This window comes from Lutra lutra, chromosome 13 (assembly GCF_902655055.1).
Source record: "Lutra lutra chromosome 13, mLutLut1.2, whole genome shotgun sequence".
In the NCBI taxonomy this organism is placed as follows: domain Eukaryota; kingdom Metazoa; phylum Chordata; class Mammalia; order Carnivora; family Mustelidae; genus Lutra; species Lutra lutra.
Window position 1 is genome coordinate 62,898,769 of NC_062290.1, and position 17,312 is coordinate 62,916,080.

The 17,312-nt window shown below is 48.4% G+C and overlaps 1 protein-coding gene and 1 long non-coding RNA gene across 2 annotated transcripts in view; one reads left to right on the plus strand and one right to left on the minus strand.

The window, feature by feature from the left end:
* The window catches only part of GABBR2 (gamma-aminobutyric acid type B receptor subunit 2), a 336,631-nt gene that overhangs the window by 208,632 nt on the left and 110,687 nt on the right, over nt 1-17,312 (minus strand). The window lies entirely within an intron of this gene.
* Nucleotides 1,678-7,611, plus strand: LOC125083889 (uncharacterized). Its single transcript, XR_007122401.1, has 2 exons — nt 1,678-1,866; nt 6,214-7,611. It is a non-coding gene; the product is annotated as an uncharacterized LOC125083889 (long non-coding RNA).

The window sequence follows — 17,312 nt, forward strand, 5'->3', positions numbered from 1 at the left end:
TACTCATGGTCCCAACAGCAGGGCACAAGTTCTTTCTTCCTCATATCCTGGCCAATAATTGGTATTATCTCCTTTCCTACTTTTTGCCGATCTTTCTGGGACATGGTGGCACTTCATTATTATTTGACTTTGCAGCCCTTAGCCCTTGAGGTTCTTTGATCTATGAGTTTGTTGATATGCTTTTCAACAGCCTCACTTTTAAGTTTCACCCTCCCTAACATAATTTTATGATGTTATTGAGATTTTCCATTTCCTAAAAGTTGTTTAGGATCACACTCCCTTCTTACCCTGTTGTCTTATCTCAAACTAGTCCAGGGAGACCCTGTTTTTTTCTGCATATGACTGAGGATGCTAAATGTTTTTCTGAAGTTTTCTTCTTTGTTCTGCAATGGATCATTTTCAGAGGTGGACTCTTCCTCTGCTTCTTGTGGGTATGATGCACCTTTGATTATTTTTGCACTACTTTTTCAAAGGCTGAATGTCAGCTGTTTCCAGTGTACTAACTGTCAAAAGCAAGGCAGATGTTTTCAGAGTTGGCTTATCAAATAACACAATGCATGGATTGCCTGTGACCCATTTTCTGTCTTTTTACATTATAATTGAATATTTTTCCCAGAAAAATCTTTGAGCAGTCTTTAGTGTCCAGAAGGCTCTCACTTCTTGCTGTCTTATGCTAATGAGTGACATCTTTGTCCTCAGTGACTAATTTTCTGATGCTCTGAATCAACACAGTACATTATATTTCCATCATACATTCCTGCCAGGGTTTTTCTTTCTTGCCCATAAAACTTTACTTGCGAGGTTTCTGCCTCCCAGGATGCAATGCACTCCTAGTGTCCTCTTGTCTTCTTTCTATTCAGCTTTTCCTAGGAATATATAGGTCTCTTTGAATTTGCAAAGAGAGATGAAAGTGAAGAGAAGAAAACATCTTGACTGCTTCAAAGGTCAGCAACTGTGAGTAGAGGTGTAGCTATCCAATATTCTGATTGGTAAAGCCCTGGGTCCCTAACTCGGGTTGTGGGAGAGAGAGGGAGAAGTCCGTTATTTTTCACAATGATTACTGTCTTATTAGTAGGCAGTGTTCAGAGTGCCAGGAGGCAAAGTTTTGTAGGATTTTATCAATCTAGCTCCATCTATTTGAAATCATTGAAGTTGCCAAACATCTAGAATGTGAGTTGGTCATAGAGCCCCTCGGTTCTTTGAGGTAAGAATCACTGTCCATTTTACAGCTGAAGAAACCATGGAAAAGAAAGGCGACGTAGTTGTGCAAGGTCGGTACAGGAGTGACAAAACTAGCCTTTTAACTTCATATCTTGTTCTCTTTCTTCATTCAGCTCTGAAGAGGCAGTCCCAGCTGAGATGGGGCAATGATCTGGGGACTTGCTCCTTCTTCTGAGACCCTGTAGCACAGCCACGAGGCAGCCTATTCCAAGGCTTCCAGAATCTCTCACACATAGCACATTTCCATGGTGGGCATGGCTAGTCCTGGGGGATTCTGGGGGACTCACCTTAACCAGCAGACTGAAGTGGGGAGAGAGTTGTCAGCATCTCTCTCCGGGAGGGGATTTCCAGCCTGGCATGAAATATTTTGTGAGGTTTAGGGTCTGCATATGGAAATGCAAATCACTTTCACATTAAGCTGAGGCCACTATGAGGCCACTTTAGGGAGCAGGGGAAAATGGGCTTCATTAAGCTTGTCTCTATGACTGTGAGAACAAGGGCATCATTTCTTCTAGGTGTCTGTCTTCCTCACCTCTGAATACGATGATGGACGAAGGATTTCGAAGGTTCCTCGCAACCACACAATTCGGCTCTTCTCTCCAATGGTTGAGGAAAATGATGAAGAAGTCTGTTAGCTTTGTGTGGGTATGTGTTTCGCTGGCTCTGATTTATTCAGATAATTGCCTTTGTGTCTCATTTCTCTTTGCAGATGTAAGCCCAGATGAAAAATGTAAACACACCTCCCAACTTCGGGATCTTTATTAAATTCCAAGCCACTGATGAATTCTTGCCTAAATGCAATTCATTCTTTCCCTGATTTGGGGCCTCTGAGTTTAACTTTCCTGGGGAGCGATGACAATTTTCAGGTGGGAAGTAGGACCAAGAGCGACTCTCATTGCTAAATCCTAGGTGAGAGATCCAGGCCAGAAGCAAGGCGGGGGGCGGGGGGGGGGGGGCGGGCCGAGGGGGCGGAATATGATGGAGCCTTGCTCTTTTCTCTGCTCCCTTTAATCTTTTTCCATGGGTTTGCTGACTGTTTCTGTAATTAAATGAGGGAAGTATTTGTCATCTCGGGTCCCTTTCAGCCGAGATGAATGGAATGCAACTTTCTCAGGAAGCTTCTGACAAAACCCTGTTTGTGGCCAGTGCCAGGACATATACAAAGGCGCTGGGCTGGGGGCATTGGGAACTCGGGCCCGCTTCAGGTCCTCGCCAGATCGCTGCTGCACCCGAGCCCTGGCAAGAAACTGTTTGGACACAGAGTGCCTCTCCACAGAGGCCCACGAGAGTAATGTGCTGTGGGGCGGCCTCAAAGCATTTCCCGAGTTAACGAGGGGAAAGGAATGCCTGGACTTGGGGTGTTTTTGAAGCCCTATTCCCACAAAAGGCCCTCTGGGGCGTCATGCAGAGACTTGCTCTAAGGTTGGAAGGTTTTTCAGTCCGAGAGCCCGGACTGGAGCCACTTGGAGAACCATCATTTCTCCTTCCTGTTGATGAGCTTCCGTCTGGAATCACTCAGAGGGGCAGAGCTGCTGGGCTTTCACTACCCACCTTGATGCCGTGCTCTTCTGGGGAACTCGAAACAGTTTGTGAGGAAGGTAGAAGAAGCATCATTGTCTTTGTTCCTCACGGAGTAACTGAGGCATAGGGAGGTGTGGTGACCTGCCTGAGACCATGCAGCTGGTAAGGGGCGGAGCTGGGATTTGAGCTCGGGTAGTCTGGCTCCTTTAAGTTATTGTGTGATGAGCACCTGCCATGGGCCAAACACGGCATGAAGGGCTCAGCATTCACGTTCTCATTTAATGAGTAAAACGACCCTACGAGGTAGATACTTCTCTGATCTGCACTTTTCAGATGAGGAGACTAAGGCTCAGAGAGGTTAAGTCACTTGCACTTGGTCACACAGCCAGCAACAGGCAGAGCAGGGAGACTCCATCAGCCTTTGCTCATTCTGCAGACTGCTCTACTTCTCATCTGTAATTAACAATGTCTAAAACAAGTTTACTTCTTTAGTCTAACTTTGATCTTCATCAAAACCCACCATGTTGGTAGAGTAGACTTTATGACTCTCATTCTCCAAATAAGAAAACTGAAACTCAGAGAGGTTAAGTGACTTGCTCAAAGTCACCCGTTAGCAAGTAGCAAGGCTAGGGCTTGATCTTGGGACTTTCATTTTTGGCATGTAGCTCTCTCTCCAACATTCAAAGCTGTTTCTTGAGGAGGTACCCCGAAGAAGACAAGAAAGCAACCAGGGCAATTTAAAAGAAAGAAAGATTAAGAAGAAACAAAATCTGCTTAAAAGAAACAACAATAATACTGAATCACTGGCTTATTATGCTTTTGATTCCCTAGGATGGTCCAATTCAATTATATGAAACAGAACTCATATGTGTGTATGTGGATATATATATACACATATATTCATATATATATATATATATGTATATATAAAATTTTATTTTATCATTTAAGAGAAAATTCTTCCTATTTTTCTTTTTAAACTTTTATCATGATATAAAAGCTATGTCTAACTGTATAAGTATATGAAATATCTATGTTCCGTTTAAGGAGTAATAACGAAACCAATATCCAACTGCCCATCACCCAGTTTAAGAAATAGCTTTTATTTACTTGTAAATATTAAATTGTAAAGTAATTTACTTTTTTTGCTCTTTTAGATACAACCTTTTGCAATTTTTACTTCTTCCTTCCCTGCCTCGGCTTTTCTCTCATTATTTTATATAAAGGAGTTAGAAAACAAATATTACTTCCTCGAATCCTTTCTTTCCTTTTTATTTAAGTCAGAGATCAGAGTAAAATAGAGAGATATGCAAACCAAGACAGTGCTGAGAAAGCAGTATGGTCCATAAGGTAGGGACTCAGGGCCTCAGTGTGGACGGGCTAGGGCTGAATGCCAGCCCTGTTGTTCACCAAGCAGCCCCAGAACCCTCCTCTGCCTGTTGGGATCCGTCTCCTCTCTGTAATCCAGGGTGACTCACCCTACCTCACTCCCATCTCAGGATCTGAGGAGAATGATGGCTAATGTCAGATCACAACTTCTAGACTTAGACATTATGGGGCTTCAGTGGTGTTTCTCACCCCTATGAAAGGCCTCTTAACTCAAAGATTTTTCCTCTCAGTAATACCTCAATCCCAAGGAGGGCAGAGGGAAGAGAAGTACACCCATTTCACAGAGGAGATGCTTCGGTGAATGAATGGGTTTGCTCGCTGTGACGTGGCTGCCGCCAAGCAGAGACACAATTCTAAATCAATCAGGCCTTCTAAATCCTGATCAAGTGAATTTTAAATGGCTTGTTAATTTAAAAAAATAACAATGATTATATTGCTTGTCTAATTGTGTACAATTAGGATGTATGTCTTTAATTTTCTCTTAAACTTCTGGTAAAATGTTCCATTTCCCCCTCACAGCTGTACAGGTGACAAATGTAGGAAATTAGCAAATTACATTAGAATCCTCTTTGGCTTCCTCAGCTCCTTTGCACTTTGCTTTCAGCTGATGTCTTTATGGGTAAGAAGTGCTCTCGTGTGATCACAGCTGTGAAGCCAACTGCCTTTTAATTACCACACTGCAAAAATCATGTCTCCTCATGTCAATTTAGCACCTCTAATTAGTGAATGGGTTGAGATCACATCTATGGGGGAGAAAGGTGTGCTGTGGCCCACCTCAATGCTTGCAGTGAAAGAGGATGTAGCATTTCTATCTGTTGGATCCTCCCATTTCCTCGTGGCCAGCTCCTACTCATCTGTCCAGGCCTGCTCATGGCCACCTCTTCCAGGGAGACTTCCCTGCTATCCCTCAGTTCTCCTAGCAGCTGTCACAGAAAAAGCGTTCAACTATGTATTGATAAATGAATGTATGAGTGAATGCAAAGGGAGCAAACTTAGTATGTGGGGTCCCAGAGAGAAAAGTAGAATTGATATATGACTCTCTCAGGGAGCCCAATGTGGATCAACATCCAGGAGAAATATTTAATAGTGAGATATTCAAGAAGGAATCAAAATCTTACAAAGTACTGAGTTCTCCATCACTGGAGGTATTCAAGGAGATGCTCAAGAATCACCTATCAGGGTTGTGGAGGGGATTCTCAAACCAACAGGGGGTTTGCACGAGTCAGTGTCTGCCAATGGCAAACCTAGTGATTTTAGTTGAGCCCCAGATTAATATTTTATATCTCAATAGGTACACTTTCTTTTTTTATATTGATATTTATATCTTATATCTCAATAGTTACATTTTCTTTTTTTATACTTTTATACCATCTTCTTAGAAAATGATACAGATTTCCCATTCATGGTATTTAAATAAAAGGATATGTGTATTTAAAGGAAAATACTAAATCAGTTAACAATACAAGTGGTAGACCCAAGGGTCTTGGAGGTCTGGGAAACACTGGATTGCAGGTTCATTAAGGAGTCCTATAAGAATATACAGTCCTCAGAAATAAAAATCTCCTACTCAAATCTCTGTTACTTTTCATTAAATTAAGTCATAATATGCATTTAAACAATATATCATGAGCTAGACTCTTATCTGGCCACTGGAGAATAAGCACTATCAGAAGGGCCACAAAGGGGGTTAGATGGACCTCTCCAATCAAATGAATTACATTCAAAAAAGAGAAATAACCATACAAGTAGAAATGGCTTAAGAGGGTTGCCATAGTTAGCAATACTGGGGACATACTTGTGATGAAAGACTATTCTTTATTTGCCTGAAATTTTTTAAAATTTAACTGGACACCTGGCTTCTATCATGACTCCTGAGTCACCATCCACACCAGAGATGGTAAATAGACTTGAGCCTATGTGACGTCACGAGCACGTTGATAGTGGCGGTCAGAGATGTGGGTTAAGTTGGTGAAGAGCATGAGGTCACACCTGCAATTAGCATGGGACGGGGAAGCAAGGGCACCGCCGTCATTCGTGCATCCGCCATCCTGAACTTGTCCAATTCCTCATTTTAACCCGTAGGGGGACCGGAGAAGACAAGGGACTTGCCCAGGCTCCCAGCCCGAGTCCACAGCTGGGCTGGGCGAAATTTATCTGCTGCCCTGTGCCGCCTGCTCAGAATCAAATCAGAATGCCACCAACGCCGGGATTATGTAATTCCAGGCTCTCCTCGGCAAACATGACCACCCACATCACCGGCCAGAACGCACACAGCCCGTCGAAGCCGCCACCTGGTCCGATTTATCATCAGGACTCCATTTGAACGCCCCAGAATAACACAAAAGATGGGAACCAAAGCCATTTACACGGAGAGAGTTCCGTGGAAGGCAATGTTGTGACGGAGAGCACGCAGGGGTCTGAACCACGGCATTCCTTACGTAACATCTCGGGGGCGCACGCTAGGACAATTTCCCATTTGACTCTGGGTAGCACCCACAAGCACGTGGGCTTTCCTCTAAAGCAGACACGTCACGGGCTGTTCACTGCAATGATGGCACTGAGCCGAATCGGGGGCTGCTTCTCCACCTTTCTCCTGACCCTCTCCCCTTTCTGGGCCCAGACTCCCCTTGCCATTAAAATAAGGAGATGGTCCTGGGTGGCTTTTTATTCCAGCTCTACCCTTTCATGACTTTGCAATTCTGCATTTGATTTACAGTCCAAGGAGGAATTCGTTCTTTCCGTGAGGGAACGAAAACTGTGGCACTTGGAGATTTGGTCAGGGGGGTTTGAAACCAGCCTCTTCCAAGATAGTTAGGCAGTCTGATTGTTTTAGATCTCCATTTGGGTATCAGCCTTTTATTTTCTGTTCTTCTTAATCAAATTCATTCATCAGTTTTTCTCATCAGTTCAGCAATCATTTATTTTCTAGAGAAATTACAGATGCATTCCCTTAACCCCCCCATAATCCCCCTTCGAGGAATTCATCCCCAATTCACACTGGCAACCCCTATGAAACAGTGTGGCTCAGGTTATTCCAACAGACTGGAAACAACCCAAATGTTCATTGATAGAGGACTGGCTGTCCCAACTGCAGTCCATGCACATCAACAAGTGCTATGTAGCTGTAAAAAAAAAAAAAAAAGAAAGAAAGAAAGAAAAAATAGGGAATATCTTTATATAGTGACAAAACAGACAGCTCTGGGAAAATTAAGGGGAAAAAAAGCAAAGTGCAGGACAGCATATGCAGTAGGCTCCCTTTTGCATAAGATAGAGGAAGAGGAATAAAGACACACATTTATGTATATCTGGAATGAGAAACACTGGAGGGATAATGAAAAATGGCTAAATACAGGAGAGGCATGGAACAGAACAGAGGGAAGCTGTATGGGGTCCAGAAATTCTCTACTTGTTACATCCTTTTTGACTGTGGAATCATCTAAAAGTTGTGTAGGGTTTAAAAATAAAATTGATCAACACAAAGAAAGCAATCCCTAAGAACTGAAAACAAAGGCACTTAACAAATGTATCAATCACACTGAGAAAAATCTGTAAAAGGACTTCTGGTTATGTCTCCATGTCCGACCAGGAGAGAGATCTAGTCTCCTCCACCCGCCCGCCACCTCCCACACTCACAGCTTTTTACTGTGAAGCTCTTCAAACCTACAAAAAGGTTGAAAGAACAGTACAGTGAACACCATATCCCCTTCACCATTCAGTATTTTCCACATCTGCTTTCCTCTCTGTAAAAATACACATACACACACACGTATACACACATACACAGAGACGCACATACACACACACACGTTTTTGTTTCTGATGCATTCGAAATTATAAACTTTGACACTTCACTCGCACCAGTCCAGAAGATTCTGGAAGATTCCCCGGAGCGTGATCGCAGTGTCCTCACCACACTCGAGAATGAAGAGCACTTCAGTACCATCCAATGGTCAGTCTACCCTGATTTCTTCGGTTTCCCCAAAATGCCCTTTTGGATGTTAAAATTCGGGATCTAATCAGCATCCATGCCTCCCATTTGGCTGCTATATTTTTTATAACCTCTTTTCATCTAAGGACAGCCCCCGGCCTTTCTGTTGTTTTTGTTGTTTTCCACAACATTAACTTTCCTGAAGAATCCAGGCCAGGTGGCTTATAAAATGCTCTAGATGGGTGTGATTATCTCCTTATAGTCATATTCAAGTTTAAATGTTTTTGTTTAAAACATGAAGAAGGAGCGCCTGGGTGGCTCAGTGGTTTAAGCTGCTGCCTTTGGTTCAGGTCATGATCTCAGGGTCCTGGGATCGAGTCCCACATCGGGCTCTCTGCTCAGCAGGGAGCCTGCTTCCCTCCCTCTCTCTGCCTGCCTCTCTGTCTACTTGTGATCTCTCTCTGTCAAATAAATAAATAAAATATTTTAAAAAATAAAAATAAAACATGAAGAAGTCTATTTTCTAATTCAGTCCACAAAAAAAAAAAAAAAAAAAAAAAATCCTAGAAGCAATGAACCCCAGTAGCAACGAGTAGAGTTAGACCCCAGATCTTGGTCCCTAAATATAATTCTCCAGCAGAAAGAATGGGGAAAGCTTGAAGAAATGGCTGGCTCCAAATTTAAGGCAGATAAATATATTAAGTGCCCAGAGGAATGGAGGAGAAGGTAGGAGGGGAGGGAAGCGGGCAGGAGGGAATGAGAACGTCAAAAAAGGGAATGCTCTTCTACAAAGAAAAACACCAGCTTCAGTGCAGAAGGGAGGGAGTTGGGGGTCACCTGGGTGGCTCAGTCGGTTAAGTATCTGCCTTCAGCACAGGTCATGATCCCAGGGTCCAGGGATCGAGCCCAGTGTGCGGCTCCCTGCTCAGCGGGAAGTCTGCTTCTCCCTCTCCCACTCCCCAAGCTTGTATTCTCCTAGATTCCAGGCCACATGCTGGGCTCTTGGGTTCCAACCAACAACAAGGGAGATGTGGTCCCACCTCCCTCCCCCAGCAAGGTGCCCCTGATGGAAGGGACTGACATTACCAGGCAAGCTCTAGGCTGAACAGAAAACTGAACCTTCGATGAAAAGGTGGCGAGACAGGTGTTACAGATGTGTCCCCTGGAGGCCGTGATCTGGCTGGAGAGGCTTCCCAAGGAAGTGGTGATCAACCTGGGAATTGAGGAAAGATCCCTTTTTGCTAGTGAGGGCTGCTGGGGTGGGCTTGGCTGTGCTGAGGGTCCATGTCCCCAGTACTCCAGCCACAGGCCTGGAGTTTCAGAAGACACCCAGGATGAACAAGGACATGCAAAGCCAACATTCCATCTCAGAAGTAACCAGGACAGTATGTGGGAGCCTGGGGGAAATCCGGGAACACTGTGCTGGGGTCGGCATCTGGGCAGAGTCTCGATAATCATCTAACCCAGGGTGGTTTGTCTCAGGTTGAGCACTTCCCACTTTATAAGGTTCAATCTCTGTATCATGGAAATAATAAATTATTGAATTGTCTTGGTAAACAGAGCCAAAGCAAAAGTCTTCTGTATAATTCAACACTGAAGTAGGCCAGGCTCTATTTAAAAAAAAAAAAAAAAAAGCCAACCCATTCATTATAAAACCACCCAGAGTAGAACTCCAAGTACTGTATGCTTGAAATACTTAGCATAGTTATTGATTTTCACCAACAACCAGTCATCTGGTTTTTTATTTCAAAGGAACCATTTGTTTTTTATATACAACAAGTCACTGGACGAGGAATAGGTTTAAAAGTGGTGCGTGTGTGTGTGTGTGTGTGTGTGTGCGCGTGCACATGCGTGCACGGATGTGATGAAGGATTTACAGGGAGAAGACAGGTCCGTATTGAGAGGCTCCAGCAGGAGGCTCCTTGCCAAGGTAGGCTAGGGAGGGACCTCAGGGACACAGAGGGAGCCTCCGTGGTCCCCAAAGATCCCACTCCCACAGCCTGAGGTCTGTTTACTGCAAGAAGCAGAGCAAGTCTCTTCAATCTTTGCATCTCATTTTCCTCATTCTATCCTTTTTTAAAGATTTTATTTATTTACTTGAGAGAAAGAGAACTCAAGCAGGGGGAAGGGGTAGAGGGAGAGGGAGAAGCAGACTCTCCACTGAGCACGGAGCCTGACATGGGGCTCAATCCCAGGACCCTGAGATCCCAGGCCCAACCCAGGAGCTGGTAGAGGAGGGAATCACATGTAAGGCACAAGAGGGGAGAAGAGAGGTTTAAGGCAGGTGCTGATGGTTTTAAGCTACAAGGCTTCGGGAATAATGACATGATATCATCAGCTGACCTAACCCTTTCCCTTTATAGTAGGAGACCCAGAGAGGGCAAAGGATGTGCAGAGGCCACACAGCTAGTCCCAGGCTGCTGAACCCAGATCCCAGGGCTCCAGCTCTTCCTGGAAGGTAGACCAGAAGGCCACCGTGGTCCTTGAAGCAGAGGGAAGAGGAATGCAAACCATGGTACAGGGAACCCTGAGTGTCTCGCCTCATCCCATAACCAGCCCATGGTCTGCCATGCCATTGCCATGTCACAGATGAGGAGCTGAGACCAGGAGATGCTAAGTGACCTGCTCAGGGTCACCAACTAGTGCTAGAGCCTGGACATGAGCCACAGCCCATGTGACGCCAAGCCCAAGAGACTGTCCCTATTACAAGCTGACGAAGCACATTAGCGCCTCTGGGCCTCTGGGCACAGCCTTATGGAATGCAATAAACATAGGGCAGTCGGTTCCATGCCATGACACAAACCCCATGTTTCCATCCCAGAGCCCCTGCCCAGCAGCCTCCGAGCCCCCCAGGGCCCACCTCACACAAGCATCAGCACAGTCCTAGGGGGAAAAAGGATGAGGACACTCAGGCTCCAGTGACAGGTAGTGGTTTGTCTCCCACCCAGCTGGGAGATGGCGGGGACAGGTGGGAAGCCAGGTCCCCTCACCCTGACCCAGTGCCCCTTCCACCACTCCTTACTGGGAGCCACAGGTCCCTTCAGTGTGCTCCTGGCCACTATGGGGTCGAGGGCCTTGCTGACTGCAGGCACGTCCAAAGGTGGCGAAACACTGACTACACCTGCTTCCTCCGCATCCCCCAACCCCGCAACATTCTACAAGTAGATTTGGGGGCTCGGTTATAGGTACTTCCCTTATGTCCCCTCCAGAGTCTCAATACCTACCCTTAGACCCTTCCACCTCAGCTGACACACCTGCCTTCAAAGACTCCAGGCAACTTTAATCAGCAAAAATCATCTAGAATCTTGTCAAAATTCAGATCCAGGGGTGGGGCCTGGGAGTGGGCCCTTCTGACACACTCCCAGGTGCTGCTGCTGGTCCAGGACCCTGTGGCTTTAGGGCATCTCTAGGCCAGCATTTCCCCCAGTCCCCTGATGATCAGAACTGTCCAAGGCGCTTGTTAAAAATCAGCTTCTCGGGCGCCTGGGTGGCTCAGTGGGTTAAGCCGCTGCTTTCGGCTCGGGTCATGATCTCAGGGTCCTGGGATCGAGTCCCACATCGGGCTCTCTGCTCAGCAGGAAGCCTGCTTCCCTCTCTCTCTCTGCCTGCCTCTCCGTCTACTTGTGATCTCTCTCTGTCAAATAAATAAATAAAATCTTAAAAAAAAAAAAATCAGCTTCTCAGGCGTCCTCCCTAGGATGTGATCAGTGGACCTGGGAACCTGATTCTTAATTAATAAGCCCGTGCCCTGTCCCCACTCAGCTCCTCCTCCCATGAGTCCTCCCACCAGGTATGCGCGGGCAACTGCGGAATCCACCCCCCTCGTCTGGTGCCCCAAGCCCCCAGCACGCCCACCAGGGGTGATTCAGTCTCCACACCAGGGCGTGGCTCGGCCCTCCTGCAGGGCCTCTCACCCACTGTGTGTCAGAGTCACCAGAAGCTGACATGCCCGAGGCCCAGGCTCCTAGAAGTAGGACAGGGCCTGGCCAAGCTGACCAACAAGGCCCCGTGTCCCTGAGACCTCCCTGTTCCATGTTTCTTGTCCACGTTGCCTCTATCCTCTTGCCCTCTGAGCTTGCTGTCATTTTACACATCAGTCTTCCTGGAGGGAGTTACTTGCCTGGTTCCCTCTCCAGGTCCGCCCAGTCTCAACTTGTAAATCCCGACTCAACTGCACGTAATCTGAGGTCGTGCCGCTTACTAGCAGCATGAGCTGTACTGTAAGTAGCGTGTGTGATTTATTTATCTAGAATGAATTATTTACATCCCGCATATTTCCAGAAAGGGGCTGAGGCAGAGAAAGACACATCAGCAATGCAGCCATTGGGCTTACACGCTGGGAACCGATATTACTTTAGAGACCATGGTCTTGAATTAAAAATGGGGGTCAGAACCTTGAATTGAATCTTTTACCAGATGGACAGGAAGGATATGGGTTGGGGATGTTGGCAGGAATAGACCGGGAACCGCCATACGCTTGCCATGCCCTTTGCCTCTGCTTCTGTGAAAACTCAACCCGGAAAGAGCAGCCACGGCTCTTCCGGCTGCCTTGGGCTTACTCTGCCTCTCTTGCAGGCTCTCTGTTTTAATTTCACTCTTCCGAATCACCTTCATGGTCTGTGACAGCTCGTTTCATCTACGTGACTTTGAATCTGGAGGCAAATGGAGACATTAATCTTCAAGGAATTCCCTGGCTGGGCCCTGGCGGGCACCTCAGACAGAAAAAACACCAGTCCCAGTAATAGTAACCTAAGTCCGTCGGGGGCGTACAGTCTGCAGGGTGCTTCCCCCCTGCTCTATGACCCTGCTTGTCCAACGCTCTCCAAATAGCCCCAGAAGAAGGGCAGACCTCGCCCATTTCACAGATGAGTCCGGTGATGCCCCAGGAGCCTGCTGATTTGCCCAAGCGGGGTCTGGCAAGGAGAGACATGGGAGGGATGGCGACCCAGAGCATCGGGACTTGACAACTCTGTTCTAGCTGTTGCCCCAAACTACCTCTCCAGAACGTCCACCTGGGGTGGCAGCGTTGGGCAGTGGGAGGGACACCGGTCTGCGAGAGCCCCGAAGAGCGTAAGGCAGGCATCAATCACGCTGCTTGAGTGAGGGAATGAATAAGGCCCACCCGTAATCCCTGCCTGGCCCATGGTGCATGCCCTTAATATCCCTTCTTCCTCTCTCGCACCCCCTCTTTCTCTTTCTTATGAATCCAGAAGGTGGAAGCATTTCATAGATTATTAATGCGCTAAATGGCCCCTCTGGAGACCAGCGCCAAGAAATGGCTACAGCCCGGCCTGGATTCTTGGCCTCTGCTGTCTTTCTTAGAGAGCAGCCACAGGAGTTTCCAGCTGTGCTCAAATCGCACCGCACCTCCTGAATGGGCTCCGTTAGGTCCATGGTCTGGTCACCCAGCCACCCCTGGGTGTGGCCGCCCCTGTGCGTGGGCTGGGTGGGAGCAGGATTCTGGCAGGGTGGGTTTTGACCCCCGGGGGGGTTGAGAAATGGGTGCTATGTGCAGCCCGAGTGTCTTGCTAAAGAACCCCCCATTTTGCCCAGGATGCCTTGGTTTCAGGGTCTCTGATGCCAGAGCAAACCACATTGGTTGTTGATGCAAAATGGGGTGATTTTACAACTCTGAGAGCTGTAGATCTAAAGTCCTTTTCAGTGCAAGCGCCGCTGCTGCTCTGTAGTCCATAGGAGTGCTTTCACTTAAAGGGGAAAGCCTTCTGTGATTCTCACAATGGCAGGAAACACAAGAGGCTGGTCCCACTTTACATCAGAGAAAAGCAAGGCTGAGAGAGAGAAAATCAGACCAGATTTTGGTGGAGATGGCAGAGCACTGGAGGGTGAGCCATGGGACCCAGGTTTGCTGTTACTCTGAGAACCTGGGCAAGGTCCTCTCCAGGTTGGACCTCGGTTTCCCAGTCTGTATAATGGGAACACTGGATCCAATGCTTGCCAAGACCCTACCAGCTCTGCCTTCTATGAATCTATCTCAAATTCCATAACCCACTGCTAAGTTTAAAAAATAAAAAAGTCTCCAAACCCTCCCCCTAAAACCACAACCCTTCAACTGACTTCTCAGGCAACCTACAGCTTTAATACGGTAATCACTTGAGACTATCAAGCCAGACGACAAAATTCCTGTTCCTGTGATGCAAATGGCATCGACCAGCAGTTTAGAGCTATACCAGAATTCAGTAAATAGCAAAGGGCTTGATTGGGGGGATTTTACTGATTTGGGTTTTTAAATGTCAAAACCAAGCATGATTTAGATTTTGCAGCAAATCAAGTCCTAAATGTTCAGGGCCATAGTTGCCAACACTTCAACAAACACAGAGTCAACATCCCCCTGTCTGCGTGACCTCCTTCCCTCCACTCCTCTGCAGGAGCATCTCCATGGACCCAGCCCCATCTCACAGGCCAAAACGCTCCTCCCCCTGGTCCTGGAGGGAGCACCAAGGCGCGGGATGGGCTGCCAAGGGGAGGCTGGGACAGTGCCAGGAGACGCGCATCTACAATCTAATATTTGCTGCGTGCCTTTTAAAGGACAGGCTCCACGGGATACAGTTCTTGACGAAATAGCGTTGCGTTTTCCTGCCGTTATCCTGCAAGCGGCCCTTTATCCCTTTAGGAATCTGCCTTTATTTTCATCAGGGAGACTATTTCTGTCTGCCAGCTGAAGCAGCTATCACCTAGCTCCCAAAGAAGGAGGCAGTTTTGTGCTGGTTTCTGAGGATGTCAGCCCTTTCTCACTGCCTCTCTTGTACCTTCCCTGGGCTCTGCCAGCATCTCTGGTTTTAGCTGCCCTTCCTTCATTCCTGCCCTCCACGCCCCCACCCTCGACTCGACCCCAAATTCTCCTGCCTTTTCCCCAGGCCCCATGCTCGCAAACGGATAGACTAGGTTGGAGGGAGTCAGCAGAACTGCTCGAGGAAAGTGCAAGGTACGGTCAAAAGCCAAACCCCCTTTAGAATGCTGAAGACAGGATTCTGAGGGGGTCTGGAAAAAAGTCAAAGAACAACATGGGGTCCAGGGAGAGGAGATGTGCGGGGAGATGCAGCCGAAGGTCGTTTAGGGTCTCCCTCTGCCTTCCTTTACCAAGGGACTGCAGGTGGAGAAACACTCCTTCAGGTCTGTTGGGCTCTGATGATCTGCCCTCCTCATTCGAGACGGGACTGAGGCCTAGAAGGCAGGCAATCCAGGTCTCTGTCAGCAAGTACTCCCCAGCACCCCTCAGCACAGGAGCCAGGCCAGCGCCAAGCCCCAGGGCACAAAGCTGAATGAGAGAAGACCCTGGCCTCAGGCAGCTTCAGGCCAGACCGGACCCAGGCACAGGGCCGCACACCATGGCAGGGGGGTGTGGGTGGGATGGCAGGGGGGTGTGGGTGGGATGGCAGAGGGGTGTGGGTGGGATGGCACAGCGCAAGGAATGGGGGACGTCACAGGAAAAAGGACAGCAAACTGCACCAGAAGGAAGGATCACAGTCTTTCCTGCCAGGTGGAGAGACCCCTGTCTGGGCCTGGGGACACGAGGGAGGTGGGGAGCAGGGCGGGGTGACTGAGCACCCTCTGACCACACCTGGGACTGTGGGCTTCATCCTGGCAGCTCTGGCATATTTGCCCTGTCTCCTCCATGCCTTTTTCCCCAAAGGGGCTGCATAGCCCGAAGTTCTGGAGCCCGGGAGCACTTCTGAGAGCCCCTGGTGCCCCACGCCTTCGAGTCCCAGTGTTTGGGAGGTGAATGTGCATCAGAAATCACCTGGCCTCTCCAAGAACTAATTGCATCTAAGTCTTCGGGGCTGTGGGCACTGAAATGGCAGCGGGGGTGATGAATAGGTCTATGCCCTTAAGACATTTGCTGAGTCCCTCAGCCTGGACCCAATGAGTGGGGCCCGGGAATGGGTATTAGCAAAGTCCCATCCCCAGCCCCCAGAAGTGACCCTTATGACATAGTTTGAGAGCCTGCAACCTGGTCTATGATTACTCTCTATATTAGATCTCCCCAGCAGCAGGCCTGGATGAGACTGGAACGTTTGGGTAACTTTGGGTAACAGGGAACCCCCTACTTCACAGCCAGGCGGCTGGCGCCATGCTGGATGCCTCCAGCGATAAGGGCTTGCTCGCAGAAAGTGGAGGCTCCCTCCTCACTAACCAGCCATTGCTCCTGAATCTCCCACCAACGTCACCAAGAACTGGCAACATCTCTCACAGAGCCACCAGGGTCTGGAGGCGCAGACTCTGGCGTGTCCTCCAGTCTGAACATGCCATCTCCCACGGCCAGACCCTGCCCCTCCCCAGACGCCTGCCAGCCTGTGCCCTAATAGGTCCCTGCCAGGGAGGTCCAGCTCTCAGCTTCCCTGGGGGGCAGCGTCTGACCCGCCTGGGGAGGGACAGAGCCTGCATGTCACAGCCTGGACTCTTAAGATGGTCCTCACACCTAGCTGGAGGAGCCAACGCTCCCAGTGGCCGAGCGACTCATATCGTGACTTAAACAATATTAGGCTCTCGACGCAGCAACCAGGAATCAAGAAGCCTGGCAAAAGGCAAAAGTTAAATTTAACCAATTTTGGCACCAGGCTGAATTTTCACCCGTCCGTCGCGCGAATCCCTATTTTTGTGGCACGAGGAAACAGAAACAAGTGATTACACATTCCAGGCTGTCTCTGTCCAGCAAGCATTGTTCCCCCAAAGGGCAGTCAGAGCTCCTTTTCAATTACACAAATTACATGCATTTTCCCATTTGCGGAACTCTGTTTGGGAGCCCAGTTTTGAATAAGTTAAGGGATTCATTGAATCCCTTGAGTGAATGGAGGCCCACTCCTCCAGCCCCTGCACCATCTCCACAAGCCAGCTCAGCCTCTCAGAGGTGGGGAGGGGGCCCGGAGGTCCCCAGAGTCTGCCTTCCCGGAACGCAGAGGGAGGCAGAAGCTCCAAGGCTCCTTCCTATCAAGATCCCGGTCTTTGTGGCTCCACGTCCCTCGGCTGGCTCCGCAGGCCGGCGGAATGTCTACTCTCCTGGGCTCAGCCTATGATTCTGCCTCCGAGGTCCCCAGAGCTCTCCAAACTGCCAGGCACCATCCAGTTCCCTGCCCCTTGGCGCCCCCGTCCGTGTAGAGCGGGAGCCCTTGACCTTATGCAGTCTGAGAGTGGATGTCTAGGGTGTGTGTTGGGGGGGGGCATTGTAGCAATGCAGGGTGAGCCTGTGGCAGTGGGGACCAGGAATCTGCATTTCCTCCTGCGACCTCCACCTCCC